We start from the raw sequence: 14,976 nt of genomic DNA on the forward strand, positions 1-14,976 counted from the left end.
TGGGAACCAAAGCAAAACGACGTGAAGCAGAATTTAAATCATCTTAAAAAGTCTCTCCCTTAAATGGACTGCGAGCATTTTGAACTTTTGGTAATACTACTTTAAAGAACTGTTTTTGCAACATCGCTTTAAGAACTGTTTAAGCTGCCGCACAGCAGCTGATTTCCGGTTACGTTAGTGATTTGTTTACTTTTGGGGGGGTTTGTTTTCAGTGTTTAATAAACGTGTTATTTGTTATTAAAACCCTTGCCTAACTCATATATTTATTGTTGCCTGAATCCGTAACAATACAAAGATATGGTACAAAATAAAATCAATTACCAAATTTGTGAATGAAAGTCTAGTGCAGTTTTCATGCATGAGAGTGGCACTTTTACTTGATAATGATGTTTTGGGCATCACAGAGTCATGATTGAATGAATATCACTGCTTGGAGGGCACAGTTTATATTGAAAGGTGGGTGTGTGGAGGGGGGTAATGGGTGGCTCTGTCGATAACACGTGAAATCAAATCATTAGAAAGAAGAGACGTGGGATAAAAGATGTAGAATCCTTGTGGATAGTTGAGAAACTGCAAGGGTAAAAAGACCCCGATGGGAGTTACATACAAGGTTCTGAACAGTAGCCTAGGATGTGGGCGACAAATTACAACAGGAAAAAGAAAGGGCATGTAAAAAGGCCAAAGTTATGATGGTCATGGAGGATTCCATTATGCAGGCAGATTGGAAAAACCAAGTTTGTTCTGAATCCGAAGAAAAGGAATTTGTAAAATGCCTATGAGCTGGTGTCTCATAGCAAATTGTTGTCAAACACACAAGGAAAAATTCAATTCCATATTGGATATTGAGAGAAGAACCAGACGTGATTAATGATCTTAAGGGAAAGGGATTTTTAGGAGTCATTGATAATAGCATGATAGAATACTCCCTGTTCTTTGAGAGGGAGAAGCTAAATACAGATGTATTAGTATTGCAGCTGAGTAAAAGAAAACATGAAAACACAAGCAAAGAGGACAACAGAACAGCAATGACAGGAGTTTCTGGGAGAAATTCGGAAGATACAAGGTTGTTTCATCCCAAAGAAGAAGCATTTTACAGAAGAACGAGGCAACCCGAGTTGACAAGTGAAGTCCAAGTTACCATAGAAACAAAAGAGGGCATTCAACATAGCAAAAATTTGTGGGAAGCTAGAGGATTGGGTAGCTCTTAAAAATCAACAGAAGAGAAATAAAAAAGCAATAAGAAAGGAAAATATTACATATAAAAGTAAGGTAGTGAATAATATTAAAGGGGATACCAAAAGTTTTCATTCCAGATTATACTCTAATGGAGAGATAATGGGAAATGATGCTGGAGAGATAGTGATCAGCAACAAAAAAATGCTGGGTGTACAGAATAAGTAGTTTGCATTAGTCTTTACTGTAGAATATATCAGCAGCATGTCAGACATTCAAGAGTTTTGGAGGCAGGAGTTACTGTAGTGTAATGCCCTGGTTGATATTTTTACTGTTATGCTATATGTATTTCATTTGGCAGTTCTGTGAGGGCAGCTTGTTTGGGTTATTGTCGAAGATGAGGGATGAGGAGAAACGTGTGCTACCCAATTAGGATGGTCGGATTAGGGAGAAGTTTCCCTGGTGAGTGACACTAAGGTTGGCCTTTGGGCTTTTGTTCGAGAGGAGATGAAGAGAGCAGACGCTGGGGAGAACCGGTCGTAGCATACGATCTGGTGGGACACCTGTTTGTTCATGATGGATTGCGAGTGACGTTTGGAATGTGTTCACATTGACCGAGGGCCCGGCGCGTGAGTGACAGCGAAGTTCAAGATGAGCTCCAACTTGTGCACATTTGATTATTTAATTAGAATGGGCCCTTTTCTTTTTGTTATTCCTTTCTAACCCTTTAGTTAAGATTCATAAGTGTAATTCCTTTAATCATATGCAGTGCTCAGCCTGTTATTTTGTGACACTGAATTGTAATAGGGGAGCAAATGACACAGCATCCACACAAACTGGGGCTTGGGGTGGGATCGAGCTATCTCAATCTGATGAGTTGGACATGACTTGCGAGACAATAGGCAATAGGTGTAGGAATAGGCCATTCGGCCCGTCAAGCCAGCACATCCATTCAAGGTGATCATGGCTGATTATCCACAATCAGTACCCCGTTCCTGCCTTCTCCCCATATCCCTTGACTCTGCTAACTTTAAGAGCTCTATTTAACTCTTTCTTGAAAGCATCCAGAGAATTGGCCTCCACTACCTTCTGAGGCAGAGTATTCCACAGATCCACAACTCACTGGGTGAAGAAGTTTTTCCATTCTAAATGGCCTACTTCTTATTCTTAAACTGTGGCCTCTGCCTCTGGACTCCCCCAACATCAGGAACATGTTTCCTGCCTCTAGCATGTCCAATCCCTTAATAATCTTATATGTTTCAATCAGATCCCCTCTCATCCTTCTAAATTCCAGTGTATACAAGCCCAGTCGCTCCAATCTTTCAGCATATGACAGTCCCGTCATCCCAGGAATTAACTTCCTGAACCTATGCTGCACTCCCTCAATAGGAAGAATATCCTTCCTCAAATTTGGAGACCAAAACTGAACACAATACTCTAGGTGTGGTCTCACCATGGCCCTGTACAACTGCAGAAGAACCTCTTTGCTCCTATACTTAACTCCTGTTGTTAGGAAGGCCAACATTAGCTTTCTTCACTGCCTACTGTACCTGCATGCTTACTTTCAGTAATTGATGAACAAGGGCACGTAGATCTCGTTGTACTTCCCCTTTTCCTAACTTGACATCATTCAGATAGTAAGCTGCCTTCCTGTTCTTGCCACCAAAGTGGATAACCTCACATTCATCCACATTAAACTGCATCTGCCATGCATCTGCCCACTCACCCAAACTGTCTAAATCACCCTGCATTCTCCTAACATCCTCCTCATAATTCACACTGCCACCCAGCTTTGTGTCACCTGCAAATTTACTGATGTTACTTTTAATCCCTTCATCTAAATCATTAATGTGTATTGTAAATAGCTGTGGTTCTAGCACCAAGCATTGCGGTACCCCACTAGTCACTGCCTGTCATTCTGAAAAGGACCCGTTAATCCCTACTCTTTGTTTCCTGTCTGCCAACCAATTTTCTATCCATGTTAGTACCCTACCCCCAATACCATGTGCTCTAACTTTGCCCACTAATCTCTTATGTGGGACCTTATCAAAGGCTTTCTGAAAGTCCAGGTACACTACATCCACTGTCTCTCCCTTGTCCATTTTCATGGTTACATCCTCAAAACATTCCAGAAGATTAGTCAAGCATGATTTCCCCTTCGTAAATCCATGCTGACTCGGACTGATCCTGCTACTGCTATCCAAATGTGCCGCTATTTCATCTTTTAAAAGACTCCAGCATCTTCCCCACCACTGATGTCAGGCTAACTAGTCTATCATTCCCTGTTTTCTCTCTCCCTCCTTTCTTAAAAAGTGGGATAACATTAGCTATGCTCCAATCCTCAGGAACTGATCCTGAATCTATAGAACATTGGAAAATGATTACCAATGCATCCACGATTTCTAGAGCCACCTCCTTAAGTACCCTGGGATGTAGACCATCAGGCCCTGGGGATTTATCAGCCTTCAGTCCCATCAGTCTACCCAACACCATTTTCTGCCTAATGTGAATTTCCTTCAGTTCCTCCATTACCCTAGGTCCTCTGGCCACTATTACATCTAGAAGTATGTCTGCGTCTTCCCTAGTGAATACAGATCCAAAGTACCCGTTCAACTCATCTGCCATTTCCTTGTTTCCCATAATAAATTCACCTGTTTCTGCCTTCAAGGGCCCAACTTTGGTCTTAACTAATTTTTTTCCTCTTCACATACCTAAAGAAGCTTTTATTATCCTCCTTTATATTTTTGGCAGAGAGTGTCTTCCATAGACATGCAGCCAAGGAAACCAGGGTGTTTCAGTAGTCACTGTTACGAAGTGCAAGGTGTTTGGCGGCTGGAAGGTTTGTAGGTAAGTAAGTCACTTGAACCACATGGACTACACCCCAGGGTTATGAAATAGGTTGCTGATGAGATTATGAAGCCATTAGTAGTCAACTTTCAGGAATCACTAAATCCTGGAATGAGTCATGAGGACTGGAAATTTGCAAATGTCACTCCATTCTTAAGAAAGGAGGAAGGCATAAAACAGACAATTATATGACAATTACCTTGACTTCAGTCAGTTGCAAATTATTTAAAGTCCATTATTAAAAGATAAGATTTCAGGTTACTTGGAGGCTCAGAATAAAATAGGTGCAAATGAGCATGATTTCTTACCAGAAAAATCTGTTGAAATTGTTTGAGGAAGTTACAAGAATATAGAAAAAGGAGAGTCTGTGGGTGTAGTTTAATTGAATTTTCAGAATGCCTTTGACAAGATCCCACACATGAGGCTGCTAAATAAAATAGAATCCTATGGTATTACAGGAAAGATATTACCATGGGTAGAAGATTGGATGACTGGCAGAAGGCAAAGAGAGGGAATAAAAGGGGCTTTACTGGTTGGCTGCCATTGAATGGTGGTGTTCCAATGGGGTCAGTTTTAGGTTCCTTACTTTCCTCTTTATTTGTTAATAATCAAGATGATGGAATTAATGAGCACTCACATCGAAAGTGATGAAATGCTTTGAGAGGTTGGTTACGACTAGACTGAACTCCTGCCTTGGCAAGGACCTGGACTCATTGCAACTTGCTGATTGTCACAATAGGTCAACAGCAGACACAATCTCCCTGGCTCTCCACACGGCTTTAGACAACCTAGACAACACAAACACCAACGTCAGGGTGCTGTTCCTCAATTATAGCTCAGCAATTAATACCATCATTCCCACAATACTGACTGAGAAGTTGCAGATCCTGGGCCTCTGTACCTCCTCTGTAATTGGATCCTCAGCTTCCTAACTGGAAGACCACAATCTGTGCGGATTTTTGATACCATATCCACTTCACTGATGATCAACACTGGTGCACCTCAGGGGTGTGTGCTTAACCCAATGCTCTACTCTCTGTATACACAGCTCTATGTGTGGCTAGGCATAGCTCAAATACCATCTACAAATTTGCTGATTATACAACCAATTGTTGGTAGAATCTCAAGTGGTGACGAGAGGGCATACATGAGTGAGATATGCCAACTAGCAGCAACAGCCTGGCACTCAACGTCAGTAAGACAAAAGAGCTGATTGTGGACTGCAGGAAGGGTAAGACAAAGGAACACATACCAATCCTCATAGAGGGATCAGAAGTGGAGAGAGTGAGCAGTTTCAAGTTCCTGGGTGTCAAGATCTCTGAGGATCTAACCAGGTTCCAACATATTGATGTAGTTATAAAGAAGGCAAGACAGTGTCTATACTTTATTAGGAGTTTGAAGAGATTTGGCATGTAAACAAGTACACTCAAAAACTTCTATAGTTGTACCATGGAGAGCATTCTGACAGGCTGCATCACTGTCTGGTATGGAGGGGCTACTGCACAGAACCAAAAGAAGCTGCAGGAGGTTGTAAATCTAGTCAGCTCCATCTTGGGCATTAGCCTACAAAGTACCCAGGGCACCTTTACGGAGCGGTGTCTCAGAAAAGCAGTCCATTATTAAGGACGTCCAGCACCCAGGGCATGCCCTTTTCTCACTGTTACCATCAGGTGGGAGATACAGAAGCCAGAAGGTACACACTCAACGATTCAGGAACAGCTTCTTCCCCTCTGACACTAACTCACTTTTTTTTTAATATACTGTATTTCTGTTTTTGTACATTTAAATAAATCTATTCAATATATGTAATTGATTTACTTGTTTATTTATTACTATGTGTTATTTTATTTAATATTATTTCTTTTTCTCTGCTAGATTATGTATTACATTGAACCGCTGCTGCTAAGTTAACAGATTTCACGTCACATGCCAGTGATAATAAACCTGATTCTGACTCTGATTTGCAGCCAAGTTTGCAGATAGTACAGTACAAAGATGATTGGTTGGGTGGGTAGTGTTGAGGATGCAGGGAGTCTGCAAAAGGACTGAGATTGGGAGAATGACAAAGAGGTGGCAGAGGGAATACGGTGTTGGGATGTGTATGGTTATGTACTTTGGTTGAAAGAATAAAGGAACAGACTATTACACCGGATGTTATTGAGCATAATAATGGGACTTCCTAAGCTTTATTATGTGAAAAGTATAATGGTCCCACAGAGGAAGAATAACCAATGAGTGAACTGGTTAAAAAAAAAAAATTCACATTGTTGATCGATCATTGTTGGGAGCAGAGAGCACCAATTACATTTAACAAATAATACTCAAAGATCAAACTTCAGTCTTCTTTGGCCAGTTGTCCTTTGGTTTCTTTAAACGTTTGAGTTCACCATGTTCAGCATGCCGCTCTAAACCATCTCAGACATATTCATGATCAAACACCGGCTCAAACTACCTCAGACAAAACTGATAGGAGGCAGTAAATTTGATATACATTATTAATTTCATAGAGGAAACTAATTTCTTTTTTATGCCCAGACCCTGTTAACCTCTCTTTGCAGATGAAATCATTATCTTTTCTCTCTGCTGGATTAATTAGGTTGTGGATCTTTGAAGCTTGAAGCTCTGAGTGAAGTATATACTGACCTAAAAGATTCCATCTTGTCAGTCCACATCCTCTCCTGGTGCCACGATGAGACCATACTAAGGTAGAAGGAGCAACACCTTATATTCTGTTTCAGTCGTCTCCAACCTAATGACATGAACAGCTCTAACTTCCAGTTATTTTCCTCCCCCCCCCGCTCCATTTTCCATTCTGGTTCCCTATTCACCCTTCTCTTCTTCTGACCTACCCATCTCCTCCCTCTGGTGCCCCTCATCTTCCCCTTTTCTTCTATGGTCAGCTGTCCTCTCCTATCAGATTCCTTTTCCTGTCACTCATAGCTTCTTACTTCATCCCCCTCCTACAATCACTCACCATCCCCTTCACGTTGTCTTACTTACCAACTTCCAGCTTGTACTTCTTCCTCTGCCCCCACCTACTTATTCTGGCTTCAGAGCCCTTCCTTTGCAATTCAGATGAAGGGTCTCAGCACAAAACCATTGATTATTTGTTCATTTCCATAAGTGCTGCGTGACATGCTGAGTTTTCCCAGAATTTTGTGCTCGTTGTTCCTGACCTAAAGACAGATTATGCTGGCAGAAGAAGTAGGAATAGACAAAATTGCAAAGATGGCAATTAAGATGGAAAAAGTTATAAATTTGATAAGTCTTCAAAAAGAAGAAAGAGGATACCAGATAGTGCAGGCATAGTGCCCGAACTAGCTACAGATGAGGTCAGATTTTAGCAGTAATTAATTGAAAGGTAATGCATTGAAGGTAAGCACATTTGAATCCCTGAAAACAAGCAAAAAATCTATTTGTATGAGACAGCAAACAAAAAATTTAGTACTTTCCTTTGAAAACTGTTCTGCTGTCTGACAGGACTGCTTGGGTCATGTCATATTCTCACTGTTACTGTTGGGAAGGAGGTCCAGAAGCCTAACAAATCTCTCCACCAAGTTGATGGACAGCTACTTCATAACAAAGCAACAACAGACAAAATGCTGAAGGAATTCAGCAGGTCAGGCAGCAGCTATGGAAAAGAGTAAAGAGATATCTTTTCACACCGAGACACTTCTTCAGGAAGAGGGAAGTGGGGAGATGCATGAATAAAAAGGTGAGGGGACAGGAAAGTAGCTAGCTGGAAAGTGATAGGTGAAGCCAGTTGGGATGGTTAAGGTCAAGGGCTAAAGAAGAAAGAATCTGATAGGAGAGGAGAGTGTACAATAGGAGATAGGGAAGGTCAGAGTGGAGAATAAATGTGGGAGGTGGATGTTTTTCACTGTAAGGAGAAATCAATATTCTTACCAACAGGTTGGAGGATACCCAGATGGAATATAAGGTGTTGCCTCTCCACCCTGAGGGTGGCCTCATCCTGGCACATGTTGGATTCAGCAATTATCTGGTTCTTGAACTGATCTGTATAACTCCAACCCTACCTCAGCATCGGATCATTACAAACCACCTCTTGCACTACCATGGATTTGTCTCTAATTGTGTTCTAATTTGCATGAATGTCTTGTTCTGAACAGTGTTTTTGCCTTTCACTGCTGAGTATAATTTATATTCTGTGTTTTGTTATTTTTAGCAACAGGATCTCATAATCATTTTCCTTTCTGTTCGTTGCCTGAGAGATGTTTAGCAGGCTATAGAACAGAAGTCCTAGTCCTACAAATATTGTATGGACACTGGTGCACAATTAATAAATTGGTAAAAATGAAGGTTATCCCTCTGATACTTTCTTTTTTACCTGATAACAGCCCAGCCAAGTGGCTTTCCATTTGGGCTTGACTACCTCCATCAGCGGTAGATTAAGTCAGCTACATTTGATGTTGGACAATGAAACTATTCAAGCAGAGCACATTCTGTACCCTTGTAAGTCTTTGTTTCTTCTAAGTACTGTTTAACATGACAGAATACTGATTAGCTGAGTCAGGATAGTGGATGACATTGTTTGAATTGTCATCTTTCAATGTGTTGAGGTTTGGAATCAATTGTGATCATCACTGGGTTGAGTCCCTCCTTCCTGCAAACCATAAAGGCAGTTCCTCTGATGGATCCATCCTGACATGGACAGTGGCAGATAAACCCAAGTTGTTGGAGAAAGGACACAATTCTGAAATGGCCTTGATTTTGTGCAAGGAGTTTTTTTTAGCAGGGGCAAGTAACATTCGGTTTTGGATCTACACTAGAAAATTCTTTCATCATACATAATGAGCAGATAAAATTACCAACAAAATGGGCTATTTCCTCATTACTTTTGTCTTCTACACTTACTTTAAGATGATACCCAAGAAAGCAAAAGAAAACCCAGAATATTGTTACTACAATTATAAAGGAGAATCAGTTTAATTATGTTCTATTCATCCATGTGATTTTTTTTCGCTTTATTCAAACATTCATCTGTGAAGAGTGTTCACAGGAAGATTTTCTGCATTTTGTGTTATTAATTGATGAAGGATAGACTGCAGAATATATTTTAGTGGCATGATAAACAATTAATTTGTTACCTGCTGTGGCTTTGGCATCGTTTAATTGAAGCCTGATTTGTGATACAGAATGTCCTACAATATGGTTTTGTTTTTTTCTCCCAATTAATCATTATAAAAACTCCTGTAGCATTGCTTCTGGGATGTCAGAAGAAATTTTGCTGTATGAAACCAGAAGCGTTAGTCCGAGGAGTCCACAGTTTATCATTCTGTTGAGGTAGAGCAGAATGTGTTAACTGGCTCAGCACCTTAAGGCCTCAAGATTTGCTAGAAGTCAGGAAATGGAAAGATGTTTCCTGTAAACTGGCTGTAACACAAACATCTTCAGATTTTACTTCCATCTAGAAGCATCTGAAAACAATGAAAAGATTTCTTGCTCTTAGTACATCTGTTTTTAAGTTAGATGTTTTTCCATAGTACAAATATCCTCAAGGGTTTACTGCCAGGCATTGGCAAAGCTTGTGTTATATAATCATGTAAACTAGAGATTGATGCAGAGAGAGTATTCAACTATAACTATGATCTGATTACCTCAAAACCAGTTGGAATTTATTCGTCTTTCAATTTCATTGGTCAGATTGTACAGTCAGGAACTTAGTGGAAAAGCTGGGATCCTTTTATCAGTTCTGCCAAAGGTTACAATACCAAGGAAGATGTTCCTTTGTACTAACTTAGAATCATAGAAAACTTACTGTGCAATACAGACCCCTTGGCCCACAGTGCTATGCTGAATATGTAGTTATTTTAGAAATTACCCGTAGCCCTTTATTTTTCTAAGCTCCGTCTACCTCTCCAAGAGTTTCCTAAAATATCCTATTGTATCTGCCTCCACCACCAGCACCGGCAGCCCATACGATGCACTCACCACACTCTGTGCAAAAATACTTACCCCTGACATCTCCTCTGTACCTAATTCCAAGAACCTTAAAACTGTGCCCTCTAGTGTTAGCCATTTCAGCCCTGGGAGAAAGCCTCTGACTATCCACACGATCAATGCCTTTCATCATCTTATACGCCTCTGTCAGATCACCTCTCATCTTCCCTCACTTCAAGGAGAAAAGGCCAAATTCACTCAACCTATTCTCATAAGGCATGCCCCAATCCAGGCAACATCCTTGTAAATCTCCTCTGCACCCTTTCTATAGTTTCCACATCCATCCTGTACTGAGGTGAGCAGAATTGAACACAGTACTCCAGGGAATAACAAGCATAGAGTTAACCAGTATTTCTATTAAAGGTGCATTTAAACTTCTTTTGTATCACTTTAGATATAAATGGTGTGTGAGGGCATTGGGTTTACTGTACACAGAGCCCTAAACTCAAAAGAAGATTTTAAACTCTAGCCAATATAGGTGTCTATAATAACCTCACTACAGGGGGGTTATACTGTATCCACTTACATAGAAACATAGAAAACCTATAGCACAATACAGGCCCTTCAGCCCACAAAGTTGTGCCAAACATGTCCCTACCTAAGAAATTACTAGGGTAACCATAGCCCTCTATTTTTCTAGGATCCATGTACCTATCCAAAAGTCTGTTAAAAGCCTCTATCGTATCTGCCTCCACCACCATGCCAGCAGCCCATTCTACACACTCACCACCCTCTGTGTAAAATTTTACCCCAAACATCTTCTCTGTATCTGCTCCCAAGCACCTTAAACTTGTGTCCTCTTGTGGCAGCCATTTCAGCCTGGGAAAAAGCCTCTGTCTATCCACACGATCGATGCTTCTCATCATCTAATACACCTCTATCAGGTCGCCTCTCATCTTCCGTCGCTCCAAGGAGAAAAGACCGTTCATTCAACCTGTTTTCATAAGACATGTTCCCAAATCCAGGTAACATCTATGTAAATCTCCTCTGCACCCTTTCTATGGTTTCCACATCCTTCCTGTAGTGAGGGGACCAGAACTGAGCACAGTACTCCAAGTGGGGTCTGACCAGGGTCCTGCATAGCTGCAACATTACCTCTCGGCTCCTAAATTCAATTCCACAATTGATAAAGACCAATACTCTGTATGCCTTCTTAACCACAGAGTCAACCTGCACAGCTGCTTTGAGCTTCCTATAGACTTGGACCATAATATTCCTCTGATCCTCCACACTGCCAGGAGTCTTACCATTAATACTATATCATGCCATTGTAGTGGTGTGCTACACGCAGCTCTAAAATAACGACATGGAGTCGGTAAACTGCAGTTAAAGAAAAGATTTTATTCGAACTTCACAGACTTGCTTTAAAGCCTCCCTGATCCCGCCCTCCCCGGGCGTGGATGCTGTAGGGGGCACATACTCACAATCCCGCGCAGGCTTTCCCCTTTGTTGGTGAAGCAGACCTGGCGCCCTTTTGGGACTGGCCTTTGTGCCGGCGCGCGGGCTATTTGTGAGCTGGTTCGAGTGCGCTAGGAAGTGGGTCGCCACATAACCACACCCCCCCCCCCCCAGAACTGGCGATAAACCCCCCAATGCCCACAGTCTGGGCCGGACCCTGTTTGGGAGGTCGGCCTCTGTGCCGCGGTGCCGGAAACTCGACCGGTTGCGCCAAGTCCACATGGGCCGGTTTGAGTCAGTCCACTGTGAAAACCTCCTCTCTCCCCCTAACGTCCAGCACGAACGTGGACCCATTTTCCTGAGCACCGTAAACGGCCCCTAGTAGGGCCGTTGCAGCGGTGGCCGATGCCCGCCCCTTCGTACAAACTCAAACTTACAGTTCTGCAGGTCTTGGGGTATGCAAGTCGGGTTCTGCCCATGCTGCAAAGTGGGTATGGGGACTAGGTTGCTGAGCCTCTCGCGTAGTCTGCCCAGGACTGCTGCGGGTTCTTCCTCTTGCCCCCTTGGGGCTGGTAGGAACTCCCCAGGGACGACCAGGGGTGCTCCGTACACCAACTCGGCCGACAAGCATGCAGGTCGTCTTTGGGCGCCGTACGGATGCCGAGCAGGACCCAGGGAAGCTCGTCCACCCAGTTAGCTCCTCGCAGGCGGGCCATGAGAGCCGACTTTAGGTGACGGTGGAAATGCTCCACCAGGCCATTCGACTGTGGGTGGTAGGCAGTTGTGTGGTGCAGCTGTGTCCCGAAAAGGCTGGCCATAGCTGACCACAGGCCGGAGGTGAACTGGGCTCCTCTGTTGGAGGTAATGTGGGCCCGTACACCAAAGCGGGATACCCAGGTGGCGATCAGTGCCCGGGCGCAAGATTCAGAAGTGGTGTCGGTGAGCTGGACCGCCTCTGGCCATCTTGTGAACCGGTCCACGATAGTGAGGAGGTGCCACGCTCCGCACGACACTGGCAGGTGGCCCACGATATCCACATGAATGTGGTTGAAACACCATTGGGTGGGGTGGAACTGCTGCGGCAGAGCTTTGGTGTGCTGCTGCACCTTGGCCGTTTGGCAGTGCATGCACGTTCTGGCCCATTCACTGACCTGCTTGTGGAGTCCGTGCCAAACGAACCTGCTGGAGACCATCCGGACGGTTGTCCTGATGGAGGGGTGCGCTAAGTTATGAATGGAGTCGAAAACGCGTCGCTGCCAAGGTGCCGGGACGATAGGACGGGGCTGGCCGATGGCGATGTCACAGAGTATGGTCCTCTCACCTGGGCCTACGGGGAGGAACTGGACCTGCAAACCGGAGACTGCGGTCCTGTAACTCGGGATCTCCTCGTCTGCCTGCTGCGCCTCTGCCAGCGCCTCAAAGTCTACCACTTGGGAAAGGGCATGAATGTTAGGGCAAGAGAGCACGTCCGCCATGACATTGTCCTTACCTGAGACGTGCAGGACATCCGTCGTGTATTCAGAGATGTAGTACAGATGGCGCTGCTGGCAGGATGACCAGGGATTGGACACCTTGGTGAACGTAAAGGTAAGCGGCTTGTGGTCCGTGAACGCAGTGAAAGGACTACCTTCCAAGAAGTACCTGAAATGCCGGATTGCCAGGTATGGCGCCAACAGTTCCCAGTCGAAAGCACTGTATTTGAGCTCGGGTGGCCACAGGTGTTTGCTGAAAAACGCCAGGGGTTGCCAGCGACCCTCGATGAGTTGCTCCAGAACCCCACCCACTGCCGTGTTAGAGGCGTCCACTGTGAGGGCAGTAGGGACGTCCATTCTGGGGTGCACTAGCATTGCGGCGTTTGCCAAGGCTTCTTTCGTTTTAATGAAACAGCGGCTGGCCCTGGCGTTTCCCAGGAACTTGCAGGGCGGGCTACAGTGGCGGGCTTCTGTGCCCCACTGCTGGTGGTAGAAGCACCATTGTTCGTTGGGCTCCTCACCCCTGCCTCTGGGGTTAGCGGGCTATGTGGCCGGGCCTGGTCTGGTTTGCTGCTGGGATCGTGGCCTGGTGATCTGTGCGATGGCCGCCCCACTCTCCTTCTTGGCTTTCCATAGCAAGTCCGCCCGGGCTGCCACCTTCTGGGAGTCACTGAAATCCGCGTCGGACAGCAGCAGGCGTATGTCCTTGGGCATCTGCTCCAGAAACGCCTGCTCAAACATGAGGCAGGGTTTGTGTCCGCCGGCCAGAGACAACATCTCATTCATTAAAGCCGATGGAGGTCTGTCTCCCAAGCCATCCAGGTGCAGTAAACAGGCAGCCCGCTCATGCCGTGAGAGTCCGAAAGTCCTGAGGAGCAGGGCTTTGAATTCCATGTACTTGCCATCCGCTGGGGGAGACTGTACGAACTCCTCAACCTGGGCCGCTGTGTGCTGGTCGAGGGAGCTCACCACGTAGTAGTAACAGGTGTCCTCTGAGGTTATCTGCCGAACGTGGAATTGGGCTTCCGCTTGCTGGAACCATAGGTTACGTCGCAGCGTCCAGAAGCTTGGCAGTTTCAACGAAGATGCGGCGTCGTTCATCTCTGGTCCAAAAATCGTTTGGACCGTCAGGGTCACCAATTGTAGCGGTGTGCTACACACAGCGCTGAAATAACAACACGGAGTTGGTAAACTGCAATTAAAGAAACGATTTTATTCGAACTTCACAGACTTGCTTTAAAGCCTCCCTGATCCCGTCCTCCCCGGGCATGGATGCTGTAGGGGGCACGTACTCACAATCCCCCGCAGGCTTTTCCCTTTGTTGGTGAAGCAGACCTGGCGCCTTTTTGGGACTGGCCTTTGTGCCGGCGCGCTGGCTACTTGTGAGCCGGTTCAAGTGCGCTAGGAAGTGAGTCACCACACCATCATATTTGACCTACCAAAAAGGATCACCTCACACTTATCTGGGTTGAACTCCATCTGCCACTTCTCAGCCCTATCATTGACATCCTATCAATGTCCCGCTGTAAACCTTGACAGCCCTCCACACTATCCACAATACCCCCAACCTTTGTGTCATTAACAAACTTACTAACCCATCCCTCCACTTTCTCATCCAGGTCATTTATAAAAATCATGAAGAGTAAGGGTGCCAGAACAGATCCCTGAGGCACACCACTGGTCACTGACCTCGATGCAGAATATGACCCATCTACAACCACACTTTGCCTTCTGTGGGCAAGCCAGTTCTGGATCCAGAAAGCAATGTCCCCTTGGATCCCATGCCTCCTTACTTTCTCAATAAGCCTTGCATGGGGATACCTTATCTAATGCCTTGCTGAAATCCATATACACTACATCTACTGCTCTTTCTTCATCAATGTGTTTAGTCACATCCTCAGAATATTCAATCAGGCTCATAACGCACGACCTGCCCTTGACAAAGCCATGCTGACAATTCCTAATCATATTCTACCACTCCAAATGTTCATAAGTCCTCTCTCTCAGGATCTTCTCCATCAACTTACCTACCACTGAAGTAAGACTCACTGGTCTATAATTTCCTGGGCTATCTCTACTCCCTTTCTTGAATAAGGGAACAACATCCGCAACCCTCCAATCCTCT

Source organism: Hypanus sabinus, chromosome 27, assembly GCF_030144855.1.
Source record: "Hypanus sabinus isolate sHypSab1 chromosome 27, sHypSab1.hap1, whole genome shotgun sequence".
NCBI classification, from domain to species: Eukaryota; Metazoa; Chordata; class Chondrichthyes; order Myliobatiformes; family Dasyatidae; genus Hypanus; species Hypanus sabinus.